General features: G+C 31.8%; 1 pseudogene; it reads left to right on the forward strand.

Moving 5' to 3' along the window:
• The first annotated feature begins 15,424 nt into the window (after positions 1 to 15,424).
• On the forward strand, positions 15,425 to 15,541 carry LOC145275399 (5S ribosomal RNA; annotated as a pseudogene).
• The last annotated feature ends 5,801 nt before the right edge of the window (positions 15,542 to 21,342 follow it).

The following is a 21,342-nucleotide window of genomic DNA, read 5'->3' on the forward strand; positions in this document are numbered from 1 at the left end:
GTAAACACTTCATCAAATCTCCACACTAACGTACTGTACTTGCAATAACCCTTATCCCTGAGTGGCTTCCGGGCCTTGATAAGTGGTGACGACCGTGTAAAAAAAACAAAAACAAAAAAAACTTACCTTTGCGGTAATAAGAAGAATTTATGCTGTGAATTTCATACACATAGCGACAGAAGATTAGAGTTCAGTCAAACCTATTTCATAGAAATAATTATGAAGGAAATAGAAACTCTTCTCTGAGAATGGGGTTGTAGAGAAGAGAAGAGGTCAAGTCTACGTCCCACAAGATTTCTAAATCGATTTCGTATTCTCTTAGGGTAGAAGAGAGTGCTCTGAGTGGCATCTACTAGATGTGGCAGCAGTGTTCTTGCTTTTTACTAGTGTTGGGACGATTAATCGGAATTGGAACTAGGAATCAGAAAAATTGGAACATTTTGGAGTATCAGAATTTGTGCCTATTCTCCGATGCCAAAAACGATTCTTTTAATTATCTTTTATTTTTATGCGATTTTTTTAAAGCAAAATCTTCCACTGCTGGTAGTAATAATAAAATAATCAATATTTATTGATTTTGAAATACTATTAAAGCTAAAATATATAGATCACCCCTCACAGGTATGTTACTCCCATCGCTCTTGAGATTTGTATACAACTGACCAATTAGTAGATGGTTTGCAACAAAAACGATGCTTGAAAAAATATCTGTACATTTAATGTGTGCTTTTATGGTAATCCGGAAAAAATAACAATTTCATAGTTAAATATTAAATATTTAGAGATTTATAAAGAATCAGAATTGGTAATTGTATCGGAATCAGGAATTTAGTACAGAATCAGTAATTGTATTGGAATTTGGAAAAATATTGATATTCAGGTACTTTTTGGATCAGTAGAATGATCCAACCACTTTCTAGTGACCTTCGCAACAGACTCGATATCTGACATCCATTTTAGATTTGAAATGAAAATCAGTCCTAAGGGCTTATGGGACTGAAGACGTTTCCTCCGGGAGAGAGCCATTTATTTTGATTGGGGCAAAACAGACAAAGCAGACACACAAAATAAAACATTCAAATATTATTTCAGTTGTTTTTTCTTTGTTCACTATATTGCCTGTGAAACAAACTACTAATTTAATCTTTATATAAAAAGAACGAGAAAAAAACACATTGTGGTTCTTTGATTCAAAATATATTTTGTGATTCCAGATTTTTGTTTCTTGTTGCTTTTTATCCCAACATTTTTAGCCAATTTATTTCGAGGTCTGAACAAGTAAATCCCTTGACTTGAGGAGAAATAATTAGTTTGAGATAATATTTTAACTCATACTAAACTATTATTGATTGGTATGACGTGCATCTTACGCTAGTTTCTGAAGCTAGGAAAGCGAGAAAGGATACGCAGCATTACAGCAATATTTCCCTTTCTTTTATTTCAATACTACTTTGTTAGTATTTTTGATTAAATATATAAATTACTTGAGTTTGTCTGTCCGTCTGGATTTCACAATTTCTCTGTACATTGCAAAGGATATATGTGGCGTGAATGACTAATCTTTGGATTAAAAGATTGACAGCGACAGGGATACCTGATATTTTCCAGTATAGTTCATAATGTAAACCCTGGCTACAGACTTTTACTCCATTCATTAACAGTACAGGGTGGAACGATAAAATTGTCGCTATAGAAAAGACGACATGATTCCATTTCCCTTTGATGAAAAGCGGTTTTCTTTTTTTGTTGCAGACCATCTAATAGTTGGCCAGTTGTGTACAAATTTCAAGAGCGATAGGAGCCTCTGTTATGTCTGAAAGTTACACAATGTTCGAGTGAGATCGGAGATGCGCCGCTGTACAACTTATGCTCTTTACTGATCAAAGTTGTAACATCAGGACCATTGCCAGCACCGTCAAAATGCAAATCTGGACAGTTCAATGCTTGAGGGCAGAGATCAATGAAGTTTCCAGCCACGGTTATGGTCTTTGTTTCAAGTGAGGGCCACATCATGCCACCTCACATCTTCAAAGTTGGCTTGAAAGTCAACACCAAAGTGTACCTGGATGTGCTGATGAGTGTGGTGATCCCCTGGTGCAATCAGGTGGCCGCTGGCAGAGCATGGGTGTGGCAGCAGAACTTGGTGCCGCCCCACAAGTTACAAGATACCCAGATGCACTTCAGAAGGAGTGCTATGAATTTGTACCCTTCTCTCACTGTCCCCCCTCCACTTCCGACCTGAACCCGCTGGACTACTTCGTTTGTCATACATCGAGAACATCACCAACATGACCTCTCATAACAGCAAAGCCAGCCTGATCGCCGCCATCAGCTGAGTATTCGCTAAGCTCCTGCTGGTGCTTGTGGAAAAAGCATGCTCCCAGTACTGGACCCGTATCGAGGCGGTGATTGAGGATAAAAGCGACTAGATTGAATACATGTCAGTTCCACCACATAATCCAGCTACCTGAATTGATTTTTTCAATAAAAGTTTTAAAATAAATCTGTAGTGTTATTTTCTTTAGGGCGATAAATTTATCGTTTCATCCTGTAATTGATAGATGAAAAAATTCAATTTTTCAAACAAAACTACACAAATTTACATAAACAATTATTTATTAACATAAATGATTTGTGTAATCCATTTAGACATTATAATTGCAATTTAGATTGCAATATCCACCATATAACCTGGTGTACTTTAGTTTGAATGGATTTGCTTTTATCTATATAATTATAAAACTCAAATGACTTGTAATGAGTGATGTAACCCACTTTCCGGTTTACACCATCCGGTTGCGTATGCGCGCATAAACAGTAACCCATAATAACGTAAACAAATAAACACAAATCGCTTCTTTTGCAGATTTTGATCTGCGCACTGAAACATTAACGTTATTATTTCGAAATTATTATTCAACATGGGAAGAGTGGGGGTGTTTTGCAACTATTCTTCATTACAACTATACTGTCGTTATTTTCTTACAACTAAACAACTTTAACCCGTTGACAACCCGTTGTTATTATTTTTTTTTTTAATTTTAAGTTTCTATAATTTGATTAAAGGACTCCAATATGGGGTTTTCATCCTTATATTTCTCACCGGTATGTTCATGTGCGTTTTTGCTGCTAAATGACTTTCGTCGGCGTTCGATTCGTAGGAAAATCGTGCTTAATTTTCGATTTTTGAGCGATTATTCGGAAAAATAGGTACCTTTACACGAATAGGTAGGATTTTTTTTATGTTTGAATGATCCGTCCGTGATTTTTCATTTTAATATACTTTCATAGAAATGTTTCTGTTATGCAAAAAAAAACAAACTATTTTCTTTATGTCACAAGCATGAATTCCAATCGCTGAGAGTCCACTCCAAAAATTGAACAAAAGACGAAATTAAAAAGAATGGTACTCATGCAGAATTTGACCAGAATCATCGGGATTTTAGTTATGGTTAGGGTTCGACCGGCAATCACCGGATTCAGCCGAGGAGCATTGTTCAAATGTTGAAACACTAAATCAACATTTTATTTGCTTTTTTTGCATAATTAATTAATGATGGGGGTATTTTTTCTGTTTATTGTCTTAACATCTGTTGACAAAAAATAATTTGTACATTCTCTTGAAAAACAAATCAAACGTTTCTCTACTTTCACCTAACTATTTACAGTTTTTATATAAAGCATTCATCTCTTTTGCAAATAAAAATTCTGTTTTCAAAAAGAAACGCTTGCTACCAATGTTCTTTAAAAAAACAAAAAAATGTAAGTTTTCTTGAAAAACAACTTTCGCCTAACAATTTATGGTAAAAATTCATCTTTTCTTGAAAAAAAAAACCCAACAACCTTCATTGATATAAAAATTGCAAAAAATAATAAAAGTATATAAACAATATAAAATGCAATTTTTCTTGAGGAATATAGCACTTAAATGTTTACGAATATTCTCATTAATATTTGAAAGCAATATATTTTCTTTGAATAAAAAACAACAGTTTACTAAACTATTTCCACATTTTTAAAACTTATCCTTTTACATTCTTTTTTCTTTATTCTTTTTTCTGAATTATCATTGGTCTTCCATTTACTTTGTTGGTTTATTCTTTAAACAGTTTTCTATCCAATTTTTCTATCGATTTATTTTTGGTAAAAGACTATACTTACATACAAAAAGAAAATCGGCTAAATTTTTTACTATACGAGATTTTCCCGTGCGTGTTAATATACATGTTTATAGTAAAATAAAATCCTCATGTTTTCGCCTCTGTCACCCTCGGGAAGAACGGGCAGTGGATGTGCATTGAGTGATTTAAACGGATATACCATTTAAACTTAAAATATTGCCCTTGACAATTCGCTTGGCGTAAGGACAATTTTTTTACATTTGTGTGATTTACACCATGATTGTTATGTTGCGTGTTCTATGGTCGAAAAATCAGACAATCTCTACATCTGCACAGAAAAAGGAACACCTCAAAATATTGTGTATCTGCAAATATTGACAACATGGCCGGGTACAGCTATATATATATATATTATACAGCTATATATATATATATTATACAGCTATATATATATATATATATATATATATATATATTATTTACAGTTTACATATACTTACAGTTATATATATATATATATTAATTTCTATACCTTATCTTTATATAATTTATATTTTTACCTCTTATTCTTTTATTATATTACTTATTTTCTTTATTATTTTATAATTTATACTTCATTTAAATACTAGGTTGATACCCCTTCTAATATATATGGATCTAGCATAAGTCCCCTAAATATGATTAAATAAACATCTACTTTCAAGCACTTCTATATTCTTCGCGATAGTATAGATGCTTATAGGCACACATCTATTGAACATACCACGCCATATGTGTTAGACACCAATCTTCATTTTGTAATAAAACCTGTATTCCTCTCTATCACATATATCAGTGTAGCTTTCCTATTTCCCACCCCCAACAGTTTCAATATATTACCTTTTTCCTCTCATGCACAATTATTTCGCTCCAAATGTAGCTATTGCTACAGGTTGCACCCCTAACATGTTATGTAGCATTTTCTCTACTTTTCTGATGAGGAGCATTAGGCTTCAAAATATCATGATATAAAGTGTATTACTTATCTTAAACCCCTAATTGATGTATTATCCTCATTGATTAAACGAATAAATCTATATGCATTGGTATATATTTTTATATATATATTTTTTAAAATTTTCTTCATATTCTCCCTATCTCTCTATTATATATGTATATATATATATATATATATATATATATATATATATATATATATATATATATATATATATATATATTTAAAATTCAGTGATCTTTCTTAATTACATTTTGTCTCGGCAGTCGTGTCAAACGCATATCTTTTTTTCTTTTATTAATATTAATGGAATTTTTCCCCCTTTCCTTGTACATATTTGTAAATTATTCCATGGATTTCGGCCTTTTGGATTATTTTGGACCATCTTCCAATTACGTGATTTCCTTGGATTTCATTGTGTGAATGGAAATTCAATTACTTTTCTTGGATTTATATTTTTGGATTATACCGTCATTGGATTATTTACCTTTCACCAGACTATCCATTCACGTGTAATCACCTTTTTCTTCACCATACTCCCTCTGCTTCACTTTTTGTTATCAAGTAAGATCTTTGACTTACTTGCAGTTTCATCAAATACTTTTGCATGCAAAATCCGATCCCGCATTTTGCTAATTCCTACCCTCTGATGAGAAGGAAAGTACTTCTCCGAAACTCCGCGGATTAAGTGTTTCCTTTTCAGATTAAATATGTTTTAACTCTTTTTCAAAGTGTTTTTTAACATGTTTTATTAACTATTTGCTCTTATATATATATATATATATATATATATATATATATATATATATATATATATATATATATATATATATATTTATAAGAAAACATTTTCGAAATAAGATAAGATAGATCAGCTGAGGAGAGCTTGATATTGGGACCAAAAACGCTTCCCTATTATCAGGTTTAAAACCGACGGAAGCGGTGCCTTATCTTATCTAAACTTCTGAATATATATATATATATATATATATATATATATATATATATATATATATATATATATATATATATATATATACTAACAAAAGTACCCGTCGTTGACTGGGTTCAAAAACAGCCTGCAAAAAATGGACTCTTATTTATGAAAGTATGATAGGTTATGACAAGGAAGGGTTGTAAAGAGATAGCTTCGAATTTGGGGCTATCAAAACCAAAGCAAAATATGATAAAAGTAAAAATAAAATAGATAAACCCCATAATTTATCATACCATACCTGTTCACACTGACACACTTATCACAATATTCTGTGGATCTATATTAAAAATCCTTGTTAAACTTTGTGACATATTCCCATTCTATGGAGGTCAGGCGCGCGAACGAACACTCCATAATTTTATTGTACCATATTTTTTCAAACTGAAACATAGTTACGCAGATAGATATGAAAAGTCTGTATTAAAGTTTGTGCCTATTTCCTTTCTATGGAGGCTAGGCGCAAACGCAGACCCCACAATTTCATTATACCATCCCTATTTAAGTTCAAACATACTTATCAAAGTATTCTTATGTACATCTATATCAAAAACACTTGTAAACGTTTTTTTTTTTAATTTTTAAATTTTTTATTTCGATACTTTGTGGACCAGCCGCGACCGCATACCCCACAATTTTAATGAATCATCATTATGCCAGATCACACCTACCCATTCCTGTGTCTCGATATATCTTCTATCATTATATGGGATCAGTTTTCTATTAGAGTAAACCATATAGGAGCCTATTCGTGACCAGACACACACAGACGTTGTTATATATATATATATATATATATATATATATATATATATATATATATATATATATATATACCTACATTTTTGATGGTGCTAGCTAGCAATTTCATTTATCACAGTTCTCAACCCAAAAAAAGACGTCTTTTATTTTCATTTCGATTCATTTTGTTACCAAGAGCGGAGGACCGCTTGAAATAAAACAGAAAAAATATTAAACAAAGCAAAAAAAAAATAATAACATCGTTTTCATGCTTACAGAAACGCTCCTAAACCTTGAAATCTATCTATCTATCTATCTATCTATCTATCTATCTATCTATCTAATAACAAGAATGAATATTCTTAGCATGCATCCGTTCAACTTGCCTGTTGAGTAAGTGAAACACTATTTCAAATGTTAGCAAAAAAGATGGACGAAACCTACAAAAGAGATTCAGGAACGCATCTATGAATGCTGTTTCAAACTTCAGTCCGACAAACCGACTAACAAAAAGGTGCTTGGATGTATCCAAAAATCTGACATGGCTTATGGAATTTCAATTGTTATGAATAAAATCGGAAAGGAAAGTACATTTTTACAAGGAATAAATGCACGGTAATGTCAATATTTTGTTATATAAATACTTTCAATGATCAGTTCAGTGTTTATATTTGGTGATTGTGTTATACTTAGTGTCTTTCTTTTGCTGATAATTATTGAGTTTTACCTATTTAATGTCTGAATAGTAGAAACTTGTAGGTATACAAGTGGGAGCAAGCAGATATCCTATATCAACATACAGAATAAAAGTATCGAATTCCAAAACCTATTTGTGGTTTTTGGTCAGTTTCTATTCCCTTGTCAGAAATCCGCCAGAAAGTATTCATTTCTTGAAAACAAAAGACTGCAGTGAATTGCATTGACTAACTTTACTTCTCATGACTTCATGACTGTAGACAAATCTATACAAATAAAAGCGAATCTGTATGTAACTGTGTAGATGATCTGTATATGAGACTGATCAGTTAGATTGCTTATAATATAAGGAAAAACCAGTTCCCAAAAACTTAGTAGGGCAATTAATATAGGAAAAGTATATATAAATTTTATCTTTAGCTGACGGAAAATATATCTTACTTTTGTGTTGTTTTAATCATCGCCGAGCCAGAAGAAGTCAGAGAAAGAGAGAGCGTAGGGAGAAAGAGAGAGAGAGGATAAAAAAGTTGAATAAAAGGCTCAAAAGGTCTTAACCGCTCCTCCACCTTATAAGAGTGAGTAAGCCAGAACATAAGACCACTCGGTGGCAGCGCACTCCATGGCCCTTTTTGGTTCCGGGTTGCTTACTGCCAAAAATGGACAAATAAAAAAAAAGAAACGCAAGCAAAATGCGGATGAAAAAGGAGGAAAAGAGGGAAGAAAAAAAAAAAAGAAATACACTTTTTAAACACTTCTTGGCAAGCGGCCGGCCGTGATGATCGGGCGGTAAAACTTTGTTCCGGGGAGTCAACCAACAATCAAGCTACACTGTGGTGGGTACGGAATTCCCCACAGATGAAAAACTAACCTGAGCGACCTTGTTTACAATAGACAAAGGATATTAACGAAATAACCCAAACAAAAACATGAAAACTTGTAAATCAAAATTTGAATTAATTTCGGTAAAAACTGTGCTGTCCGAAAGACCTTTGTCAAAAACATTTCGCTGGTGGGTTTGAGATGCGGGGTTTGCCAATTCGAGGGTAAGGCCGACAGAATTCTCCAGAATTGCGGATGCACGTTTTTGAATACGACGAAGCCAAGCCGAGACGAACAGCTAAAACAACAAAATCTACCGAAAGATCTCCAAATAGAAAAAAAAGAACAAATTGTTAGTTCTTCCTATATATCACTAAACAACAAAAATAGGCAACAAAAAGAAACATTAATTAATCGCAAGAGAGAGAGAGAGAGAGAGACAGAGAGAGAGAGAGAGACAGACAGACAGACAGACAGAGAGAAAGAGAGAGAGAGAGAGAGAGAGAGAGGGGAGAGAGAGACTCTCGTGCGATTAATTATTGGTTCTTTTTGTTTTGCCTGTTTTTTGTTGTTTATTGATATATATTTTTTGTTCGGCGTTTTTATATATTAGCATAAGACCCTCATGTTCATGAGTCATATTTTTTGTTTGACTTCATTTTCTTTTCTTTCTTCCTCGCCTCTTTCCATAGTCTATTTTTGTAATAAGATTGATTTAAACTTTAATACGTGTGTTTGCGTTTCGTTGCTTTCATGTGTTTTTCATTCGTCCATTTCATATTTTTCGGGGTTTGAAAGAGTCGCTCCCATCCTCTCTTGTTCGGCATAATATATCGAACCCAGAGAACCTTTTCTCTATTTTTCCTTATTTTTTTTTTTATTTTGTTACGTGAAGGCTTCACGTAGTCCCAACGTAGGGTGCGATCGTAACAAACTCGGGGGCTCGTACGAAATGACTCTTTCTTTATAAGACCCATAGAACGAATGAACACGCGTGTGAGGTAACGGAAACCATTGATATAACACATTCTTTAAAAAAATGGATCAAGTAAATAATTTTATAAATATTATAAATCTAAAAGTTTATGGAAACAAAAAGGTACATTCCAAAAAATTTTATTTAAAAATTTGCATTTTTATTAAATTAGGCTTTTTACACATGATCAAAATTATAAGACCAAGGGTATAAACTGTTAGATTTATGGTAATTCTAATGTTTTTAGTTCGGTTAGAGATTAGCAATCACCGTGTAAAGGTGTTACCATGCCTAAAGCAAGAAAAATAACCGCAGTTGAACGCTCTCGAATCCTAAGATTCCATAAGCAACGTTTGGCACAGCGAGCGATAGCAGCTAAGGTAAATCGCAGTAAAACTGTTATTTCAAACTTTCTAAAGAACACTGAGAATTATGGAAAAGCAAAATCCTTTTGTAGGTCCCCCAAATCTATCACTTACTAGATTACGAAGTCTGTTTTGAACTCTGTCAAGGCAGGATAGATGGCTTTGAGCAGTTCATGCCCAAATGTGGCAACAGTATTCAATCGTAGATTAAGTAAAAACATCTTTTTATTATTTATTGTTACAAAAAGAAAAGATTCTATAAAATCATATTCATATATTGTTATAAACTATTTAGTGGCCAAATACGAAGCTATAGTTAGTTAACTCAAATACTAGATAAAATAAACATAATCCGCATGAATACTTGCTGTATCGATCATTTAATCCTCCCCGACATATCCGAGAGTCATTTCAGAAGTAAGGCCTCCTATTTTTTAAACTCAAAACGTTGAAAGAGAAGAGAAGAGAGGAGTGGTACCATTAACATGAGAAACCTGATGGTCATCAACATTCTCAAGAGGTTAATGACGCATCTTTGCTTCTAATACACGCTGATAGGTTTTTTTTTTTCCTAGAGTCTCACACTTTCAATATCTGTAACAGAGAGATGAAACTTTTAGGCTATGGATGCATAAATTCAGTCATAATAACAATGCAATTTGCAATTCCTTCTGATCCATTGGGACGGAATAAAACATGAGAGACATTAATTTTAGAATGCAACTTGTATGATTATAAAATTAGAATTTAAAATTTTTACCAAAATTGAGTAAAAGTTGAAGATAATAATAAATTATCTTTTTTATTCTAATCAAAATCTCAAGTAATAGATAACTATTCAGTTTATTTATCTTCGCAGGCGTTGCAAGTAAAGAAATATGTTATGATCCAAAAAAGACAATTCAAAGAGAGATGGTGTAATTAAGAGTTATGCCCTGTGTTCAATTCACTATGTTAGACCAGAAAAAGAAATGAAAAAAGAAAAAGAATTGCAAAAAGAAAAAGAAATGAAAGATTTCCATTAGATTTTCTAATTTCTAAGCGAGAAATTCATATTTGTAATTTTAAAAACTAAGGATATTAATCACATCTATCGGATATGTTTAGAGTCAATTGATTCAATTACTAATAAAAACGATCTCTAAGCTATTCATCTGGTTTGAAAATCTGCTTTGCAATTTGTATAGATACACACACACATACACGCACACTTCTCTCTCTCTCTCTCTCTCTCTCTCTCTCTATATATATATATATATATATATATATATATATATATATATATATATGCATATATATATGTATAAACATATATATATATAAATATATATATATATAAACACACATATATAAACAAATATATATAAATATATATATACTTATATACATATATATAAATATATATATATAAAAAATATATATAAACATATATATATATAAACATATATATATATGTGTGTGTGTGTGTGTGTTTGTGTGTGTGTGTGTATAAACAAATATATATATATATACCCTTAAATGCACACAGTTTACTCTTAAGAACCATAAGGTAGACTTTAACAATTACCCTTCAATTAGATTGATCTCTCCTTGTTAGATATATGTGTAACAAAAAAGAAATATTAGAATATTGCCTTATATTAAAGCCAAATAATATAATAAATTATTGGCTTTATCAGAAGTTATATTATGGCTCAAGAATTTGCACATTACATTAATAAATTTATTATGCTTGCTATAGACACATACTTCCCTTCAATACGCTTTTCCTTATTAGATAATGCTTTTGATACGGCTAGGAATTAAACTAATGTAACTACTCTGGTAATTTACATAATTAAACTAGCAATAATTTCATATGCCAATAGATTATGGAACAGAAAGAATGAGAAGACTAATTTTGATATCAATAATTGGATAAAGGAGCAGTTCAGTCTTGAAGAAATGGTTAATAATAATAATAATAATAATAATAATAATAATAATAATAATAATAATAATATGTATGTATGTATGTATGTATGTATGTATGTATGAGGTACCTAATCTTATGAAGAGTTGACTGAAATTCATATTGGTTTATTTTAATTTTTCAAAGAGTCTAAACAATGGGAACCCTGCATATTTGCAGTTTAAATTTCATATTCCCATTCTGGATACATATTGTAGAAAATAACAGGAAAAGCATAGAATGTGTGTTTAACTTGTTTAATGATATGTTAACTAAAGATGTTTTAATTTGTAACCAAAATAATCTTTACATCACAGGGCATAGCCAGATTCTTCAGATAAATATAAGTTTAATCACAATCTGCTGTTATTTATATAATTATCTGTGATAACATTGTCGTTTTTGGTCACATTTTGCAAATATTCTTATTAATTCTTCATGGAGATATAATTGTACCAACTAAGCACTAAATGAAGCCATGTGATGCAAGGAAAACAAAAACTAGGAATAGTAAAATTTTATGAGGTTTTCTTTATAACATTTTGGAAAATATTTAAAAAAAAAATGCTTTCTGATTTTACAAATTTTCTTTGATATCTGATATTCAATAACCAGATATTTAATTGGGTGTAATGTGTGAAAGACATTATTTTTTAGTTTTTTTTTTTTTTTGATGATGGAAATACTTTTCTTAGAAATAATTAAAACGGCTTTTAAAAAACCTACAAAGGAATTGTTATGGTTTAATAAAATCCGTTATTGTCTCATAATAGAAAATAAAACAAAATTAAAAAAAAAAAAACGATAGAAATAAGAAATCCCTGAAAAATCTTCAGATAAACAAATATGGATCCACAAAATAGTTATTTTGGAATTTGAAAGATTTAATATTTTTTTTTTTTACACAGTGATCACCACTTATCAAGGCCCGGAAGCCACTCAGGGATAAGGGTTATTGCAAGTACATTACGTTAGTGTGGAGATTTGATGAAGTGTTTACTTAAGGGGGCGGTTCATTAGGAATTTGTTAACATTGGACTTGAAGACATCCAAGTTGTAGTCCGGTAGGAAGCAGGCAGACGGAACAGACTTCCACAGGCGTGCAGTTCTAAGAAAGAAGCTTTGTTCATGGAATCCACGTTTTGATTTAGGCACAGATATAGAGTGGGGGAAATTTTTCACAGTGGATTCAGCTAGACGGGTGTTTTTCGTGAAAGATTGGCGAGGGGGGACCAGAGATTGGAGTTCAGAGGAGCACATATCATTTCTGTTTGAAATTATTAGACAGCTATAAAATCTTTGACCACTTCTACATTTTACATCATATGCTGATGTCAGAGTTAAAATGGCTGCATATAAATTCCTAGGGCTTATCAAATAACAACATATGGTAAGAACAGATGTACCAGCATATTTTTATTTACTAGAATGCAATAGTCATGTTCCTTTTGGTTAACGTTATAAAAGGGAGTACCAACATAGCATACGGAGGGTTCATCTGAATGTGTGTACGTGTTACTAAATGTTTATAGTGGTTCTTCACTATCTGAACCCTAAGTTATATTGTTGCAGTCTGCTTATGTTCCAATGCTATGATCGCCTAAATGTTCACATGCGCGCGCACGTGTGTGTTTGTCATACATGTATTTTCGACATATCTTATTTTCAGTGCTCCTCGATCTTGGTCCATCTGAAATTCTAGGGGAAGCTAGAACCTAGTTGAACGAATATGCATTCACTCCACTGAATGTATTTTGTTTTATCTTTATTTCACTATCCAGGATGTCGACGTAGATGAATATGGAAAGTGAGTTTCTTCTGCCATCTTGGTTAATTCTATTAGTCTCCATTGTGAGACACGTCATCTCCCTCCAAAGGGGGGGAGATACAACCTGTTAAACTCAACCGTTCTGTTCTGTCCAATTTCAAACTTCAGTTATTCTTCTCAGCTAACTAGAACCACGTGCCCCACACACACTTCCGTCAGCTGATCAGATGCTTCCAGTGAAACTTGACCATGATATAGTTCGATAATGTTTTGACAACTTTTATCAAAACCTCTTCAAATCTCATCTCTTGTTTATCGCGCCTGTTAGATAGATAGATAGATCGAGATGGAGAGATAGCTAGATCAATAGATAGATAAATAGATACAAAGTTAGATAGACAATTAACAAATATTTTCTTGTGTTCGACCTACTACATAACAAATGTATTCTGGCGTTAACATTTTACGCAATGTACAGGGTAGAACGATAAAATTGTCGCCCTAGAAAAGACGATATGATTCCATTTCCGTTTAATGAAACCCGTTTCTTTTTTTTTTGTTGCAAACGATCTACTAGTTGGCCAGTTGTGTACAAATCCCAAGAGTGATAGGAGCCTTCTATCAAGTCCAAAAGTGACACAATGTTCATCGAACAAGTTACCTGAATTGAGTTTTTAATAGAAGTTATAAAATAAAGTTTTAGTGTTGTTTCTTTAGAGCGACAAATTTATCGTTCCACCCTGTATATGTTTGCGTATGCTATCCGAGATATGCTCTTATCATTTTGTGTGTGGTAGTTTTTGAGTAAACACACAACGATTGCAATTAAGTATTAATTAAGAAGCAGAAGTTGTATATATATATATATATATATATATATATATAATTTAAAGGAGATTAGAATAATAGTCTAAAGAGCTAAGTGTATTTTAATGTAATAGTGAAATTACTAGTTTAATTAAAATACAGGAAATGCTCGTTGTAATTTAGATATATAATAAGCTCGATAGTTAAATGTCCTAGAGCTAATTCAATATTAAGTAATGTGATTTATAATTTAAAAATTTTAAAATTTAAAAAATTTAAAAATCAAAATTTAATTAAATTAAAAATCAGTTTCATAAGAAGGAACAACAACAAAGTCAATTATCTGTACGATCGTTTCGGAAATCCGTGCTTTTTATTTGTGGTATACATGAAGTCACGTAGAACAATTATATATAGTTTTTTTGTTAAGCACGGTCTCCTCATCAGCAAATTTAGGAGGATTTCTATTGAATTGAAAAGACACCAAAAATAAACCTAGCATTAAAAGTAAGGCAGATGAATCTGAAAAATTGAAGTAAAAGGTTTGGATTTAAAATTTATAAGAAAATTAATAAGAAAATTGGTATAGGTTAGAGATAGAAATGAGTAGAAAAAATATATATTTTTTTGAATTTACATAATAAATTTGATTTAAAAATATATAGATATATAATTACCTTTTGGTTTTTCTTTTTTTGAAATCAGGAACTGTATTTAAAGTAGTCATTTAGATGTTTGCTATAGCTTTTTATTTTATCGAATGATGAATTTTAAAAGGGCGACGCTCGTGCAGTAAATTGTTTCCGTTAGCGTATTTTGATTTAAAGACGCTACAGTTAATATCTATATAGAGAGAGTTTTTTTTTTTTTTTTTTTTTTTTTGCAAGTTTTTAAGGGGAGATAATTGTCATGGCTTTATTTATTATTTGATTTACGAGTCTAAGGGCGGTAATTGGTTTAACTTAATTTATTAAAAAAAAAAAAAAATCTATTTTTACTAATGAGTAATTTTTAATGATTTAAGGTGGTTTATATATATATATATATATATATATATATATATATATATATATATATATATATATATATATATATATATATATATATATATATATATATATATATATATATATATATATATATATATATATATATATATATATATATATATATATATATATATATATATATATACAGCATAATCACGTTCACACACCGGTTCTCCTCAGACCACCGAAGTTAAGCAACGTTGAGCCTGATTAGTACCAGATGGGTGACCATTTGGGAATTCTAGGCACTGTATGTGCTCTCCACTTATCTAGGAATTTGTTTCGATTCGTCCCGTACATATACTTGACTTGCCACTGCTATTTAACAATGTCGACTCAGGAGAGGTGTGGTTGGAAATTGCGTACCTCCTGACACAAGAATTTAACATGTAGGCACCCCCTATGTGGGTATCCATAGTCTGTCAAAGACTGAAGGAGGCTGTTTTTATTATTATTATTATTATTATTATTATTATTATTATTATTATTATTATTATCATTATTATTATTATTATTATTATTATTATTATTATTATTCCATATACAATGTTCGAAAACAAATGTAAGAGGGTTACATGAAACATGCTAGATGAAACGATGAAACATAGTTATTAAAGAAAAGACTACATTAATGTCCCAACATAATCGAAATACATGAGTTGCCAGGATAGAGAACAATATACATGAATAATATATAAACACTTATTGTTCATATTTGAGTGAAACAGTTCTTGCGGTCTCGTCTTACAGAATACAAGATCAAGCACTGTAGCCATTACCCAAAGTTTGAGACTTCTGTCATCTAAGCACTGAATCAAATTCCACAAAAACAGTTGTGCTCTTTTCAATAAATTCTTGGTCATTTCGATTTTCAGGTTGTGTCTGAATGATTTTGTGTAGTTTTTGAATTCGTAAATAACATATAATTTACCCTGTCACAATTTAAATTTTGATTTCAATCCTTGAAAGTAAAACTACTGGGCCCATAACCTTTTGAGTTGTAAGTCATTCTAGTTTTAGAAGAGACCATAGGACGAAGAATAGAGTTTCCGGTATGTAATCAATTGGAAGAAATCTTGAGACCAAGAATTGAGTTCCTTTCTGTGCGAAGACGAAAAGTTAGTCACAGGAATTCTTAAAAGATTCAGCATATTTTCTAAACTGATTCTTATTAGCCATGTTTATAAATAAAACCGTTAATTTTTTTAAAAATTATACCCGTATTTTTTTTTACAAATGAGCTACCACTTAGCAAGGCCTGGAATTCGTCAATATTGTAGTAATCGTTATTAGTAGAAATTTGGTAAATATGATTATATGGTAGTCAGTCAAAGCAAAGTTAAATTGCCTAAGTGTCAAACATGGAAAGAGAGTGTATCCAGTTTTTATATTCCACATGGGGGTGGAAATAAGATATCTTTCATTCCCGAGATAGGAGAGTGCATCTTTCACTGCTTAGTATAATTCAAGTGAGATCACTTAGATATGATTAAAATGTTTAGTTTCAGTTGCTTGTTATTTTTTTTGTATATCAGTCTTTATATATATATATATATATATATATATATATATATATAAAGCTGAATGTGTGTGTCTGTGTGTGTGTGTGTGTGTGTGTAGGCTCCTATATGGTTGACTATTTAAAATTTTATAATGATAGAAGATGCATCGAGACACAGGAATGGGTAGGTTTGATCTGACAGAACAGTGGTTCATTAAAATTGTGGGGTCTGCGTTCGCGCCTGGTCCACAAAGTACGGAAATCAAAAATTTAAAAATTAAAAAAAAAAACGTTTAAAAGTGTTTTTGATATAGATGTACATAAGGATACTTTGATAAGTATGTTTTAACTTAAATAAGGATGGTATAATAAAATTGCGGGGTCTGCGTTCGCGCCTGTACTCCATGGAAATAGGCACAAACTTTTACAAAGACTTTTCATATCTATTTGCGTAGGTATACTTTGATAATTATGTTTCAGTTTGAAGAAATATGATATAATAAAATTATTAGATGTTCGTTCGCGCCTGACCTCCATAGAATGTAAATATCTCACAAAGTTTAACAAGGATTTTTTAAAAGGGGTGATGGTCCACAATAACACCTTAACTTTAATCTTAATTCACGTTAGATTTTATTTATTTTTTTGAGTTGAATTTTATTGTGTCGAATAAATTCACCTCATAAATTCACGTTCTTATTAAAGTGAAAGCCAAAAAAAAAAAAAAAGTCGGAACTTTAGACAATTCTCAACACAAATTATGCATAACTCTGTTTTTTTCCTTCTCCACTTGCACGTGGCACTCTTTCGAAAATAGATAAATAGATAAATAATAAAAAATAAGTACCTTACTTGTTATCGTGTCAAAAGAAGGAAAAACACTGCTCACGGGATTACGTGTCTTTTAAAAACATTTACATATCCTTTTTATTTATATATCTGTTTAACCTTTTTTTTTGTCAGTGTACTAGAAGGAATGCAGTTGATTACAACCCTTTCTGCGTGTTCTTTACATTACAATAGTACAACCCTGAATCCGACGGCGCAATACTACACTGTTCAATACTGTAAGACTAAAAGAAAGCCGTTCTGCTTGAAAAGGGCGCCATTTTCTTCTTATTCATATTTATATCGATACTTTGCTTTAAAAAACTAAAGTAATTACGTGTTTACTTTTTTAATATCCCATTTTGCTGTTTCAGATTATTTTACTAAAGTAAAGCTTCATTATTTTTCCAAATTGTTTTTGTTTCTTTGTTTTTCGATATTTCGTCGATATTATTTAGTAAGAGTGTTTAGCAGAAAAGCTAACAAACGACTACCCGAAAAAATAAATATACAAGAAATAAATGTTACCATAGTCAATAAAAGTTCATTTCATGTTTTTTTTTTGTTTTGAAATAATTTTTAATGCTCTTTACTTGAAATAAGTTTAGCGAACCGAAATTAAAACGAAGTTATAGGCGATAACTACTTAAATTAATTTTTATATAAACTACACATGCCATAATCGAATATTCCTCAAGCACAAAATAACGGAAAACATTAAAATTTGTTTATAAATATTCCTTACGTTGACGGAATCTCTTAAATTGTTAACACAATGCTCAGAGGCCCCTCCTTCAAATTGAAAACGGAGCTCTCCATTTCAAAGTCGCTGTCATTTTGTTTTTTTTTAAAAACCAGTTCGTGAATTTAAAAAAAAAATTTTTTTTACAAACTACTTAAAAATACAATCCATTAGGTATTAGGTGGACAAGAAGATTCTTGCAGAATTTTTAATTTGGATTTCAAATGATGTATTTTCAAATAAGTTTTCGTTATAATACCTTTACTTTATATATCATTTTAAAGAGCATTTTTCGTTTTATCTAATCGTTTAAATTAAAATCGTTTTAAAACAATTGTTTTCTTTTCAGAACGTTGAATACAAGATGGAAGAAAAAGCAAATTCGCACAATTTTCTTATTTCAATTCAAGCTAGGCCGAAAAGCTGTTGAAACAGGTCACGATATCAATGAAGCGTTTGACCGAAGAACCACTACTGAACGCACAGTTCAATGGTAGTTTAAGAAATTTCGTGGCTGTGGTAGGAGTCTTGAAGATGATGAGTCTAGTGGTCCGCAATCGGATGCTGACAATGATCAATGAAGAGCACAGTTGTTTGAGAACTTGCTTCTGAATTAGACATAATGTATACGACGATTTACACCCACTTGAGAGAGATTGGAAAGACAAAAACTTTGATAAATGGGTACTTCACGAATTGAATGGCAACCAAAAGAAACGCTGTTATGAAGTGTCATCTCCCTTTTTTTTTTTCAAGCAATAAGAACAACCCGTTTCTCGATTGGGTTGTGACTTGCGATTAAAAATAGGTTCTTTACAACTACTGGCTATGCTCAGCTCAGTGCTTAGATGCCAATGAAGCTCCGCAACACTTCCTGAAGCCAGAGTTGCACCAAAAGAAGGTTATGCTAACTGTTTGGTGGTCTCGACCATTACAGGATTTTGAATGCCGGTGAAATATTTTGGCAGAAACGTACTGTCAACAAATGGATGAAATGCATCAGAAACTTCGATAACAACACCTAGCATAGGTCCACAGAAAATGCCCACTTCTCCTCCACGACAATGCCTGACCACATGTTGCTAAATCGATCATACAAGGTTAAACGAATTAGGCTACGAAACTCTGCCTCATCCGCCATACTCTCCAGACCTCTCACTTGCCAACTACCACTTTTTCAAATATTTCAACGACATTTTGCCTGAGAAATGCTTCAAAAGCCTGAGCGATATCACAAACAATCTTTCTCATTCTAAATGCCCTCCTCCCTTAAAAACATTGGAGGGAAGGACAGGAAAAATAATATATCACCTTAATTAACCCACATATTTCTTTATCTTGTGCAAATTCTAATTTCCCTCCGAATAATTTTCAATTAGCCAATGGAATTTCTTGAGTTAATCTACTTTCTCGAATAGCTTGTACATATATACAGTAGAACCCAGGAAACGACATTAAAAATTAATAACAAAATACAGTACATTATATATAATACACATGTATGTAATCAAATAACATTATCAATAACACCGTAAGGTGAGGCAAATACCGTAACAAGGGCCGGAAAAACATTGTATTTCACATCGTAACCTGAAAAAAACGTATCCTAAGACCACCGTATCCCAGGATTCTACTTGTATATACTAGACTTTTAGCTTATTCAACCCGAAAAAGTTATAGGCCATTGACTTAGAATGAATGCTTTATGTCAACTTAATGGTTGAATATGCTTAAATTTTTGCTATTTTTGCATTAAATACTGATCCCTATTAATTTCTATGAATACCGAACTGTACATTGAATGGATAACATAATACTTAGTTTGTATTACCTTATTATAAAAAAGGTCTATACAAAATTTTATCCAGATTGGCTCAGTAGTTTCCGAGAAAAGGTGGAGAAAAAAGGCAGACAGACTACGAGAAATATAATATAGTCATATACATCTATCTCTATGTATATGGATATCTATGTAGCCATTCACACAGGCTGTTTTCGCGGCATTAAAATTCTTCAGTACGGGTAGACTAGCATATCTCCCTAGTCAGGGACCAAACTTTCCAACATCTAGTTGGCAGTCAGCCGTTCTTATCTTTTGACCACTGTTCGTAAATGATATCTACAATGGTTATTTACATAAACACCGGCCGTTTCTATCTTGCTCAAATTGTTTATTTGCAAAGAGCTTGCATTACAATAGGAAGCGGCAGGAGACATCATCAAGTGACAGTGCTTAAAGGTATATGTGTATGTTTATGTGTGTGTGTGTGTGTGTGTGTGTGTGTGTGTGTGTTAAAACATTAGTTACACCATTCATCACAAATATGAACATCTAATATTATAAAATTGAGGTCGATTCTAACCCCACCTTAGTCTCTATTTTAGGATCGTCATTTTTATTTTATGAAAGTTCACTTTGATACGAAATGATTTCTTTGACATTAGTTTCTATCTTTAGGGTTGATTGCTTGTATGAGAAATGTCCAAGAAAATAAAACTAATCCATGTATACAGAGTTTATGAAATATTATACTTGAAGTGTCACCTTCTTCTTCTTCTTCTTCTTCTTCTTCTTATTATTATTATTATTATTATTATTATTATTATTATTATTATTATCATTATTATTACTATTACCTCACTAGGAGTAATCAAACAGGCCATCAAAGATTTCTCTTTGAGAAAAACTTGTGGTGTTCTCTGGAGTCTGAGTGACAACAAGTCTCCCCAGATTTCCAGTACTCTTCACCTCTTTCGATAATCTTTGCAGATGAATGTGCGTTATTGCAACAGCCGTTTACCATTGATTTCTTGTTGGCAGCGATTATTGGTCTTCACTGGAATTTGGATAACAATAAGCCCCCTCCCCCCTCTCAAGGTCCCAGTCCTCTTTGCACTCATCCAGCGGAGGTCTGGATAGTGCTTTCTCTCCTCGATCTTTCCATTCTCGTTGACCCTCACTTATTGGGTGTCACGCCAGTTTATGG

This window comes from Euprymna scolopes, chromosome 4, assembly GCF_053919585.1.
Source record: "Euprymna scolopes isolate OS-2025 chromosome 4, ASM5391958v1, whole genome shotgun sequence".
NCBI classification, from domain to species: Eukaryota; Metazoa; Mollusca; class Cephalopoda; order Sepiida; family Sepiolidae; genus Euprymna; species Euprymna scolopes.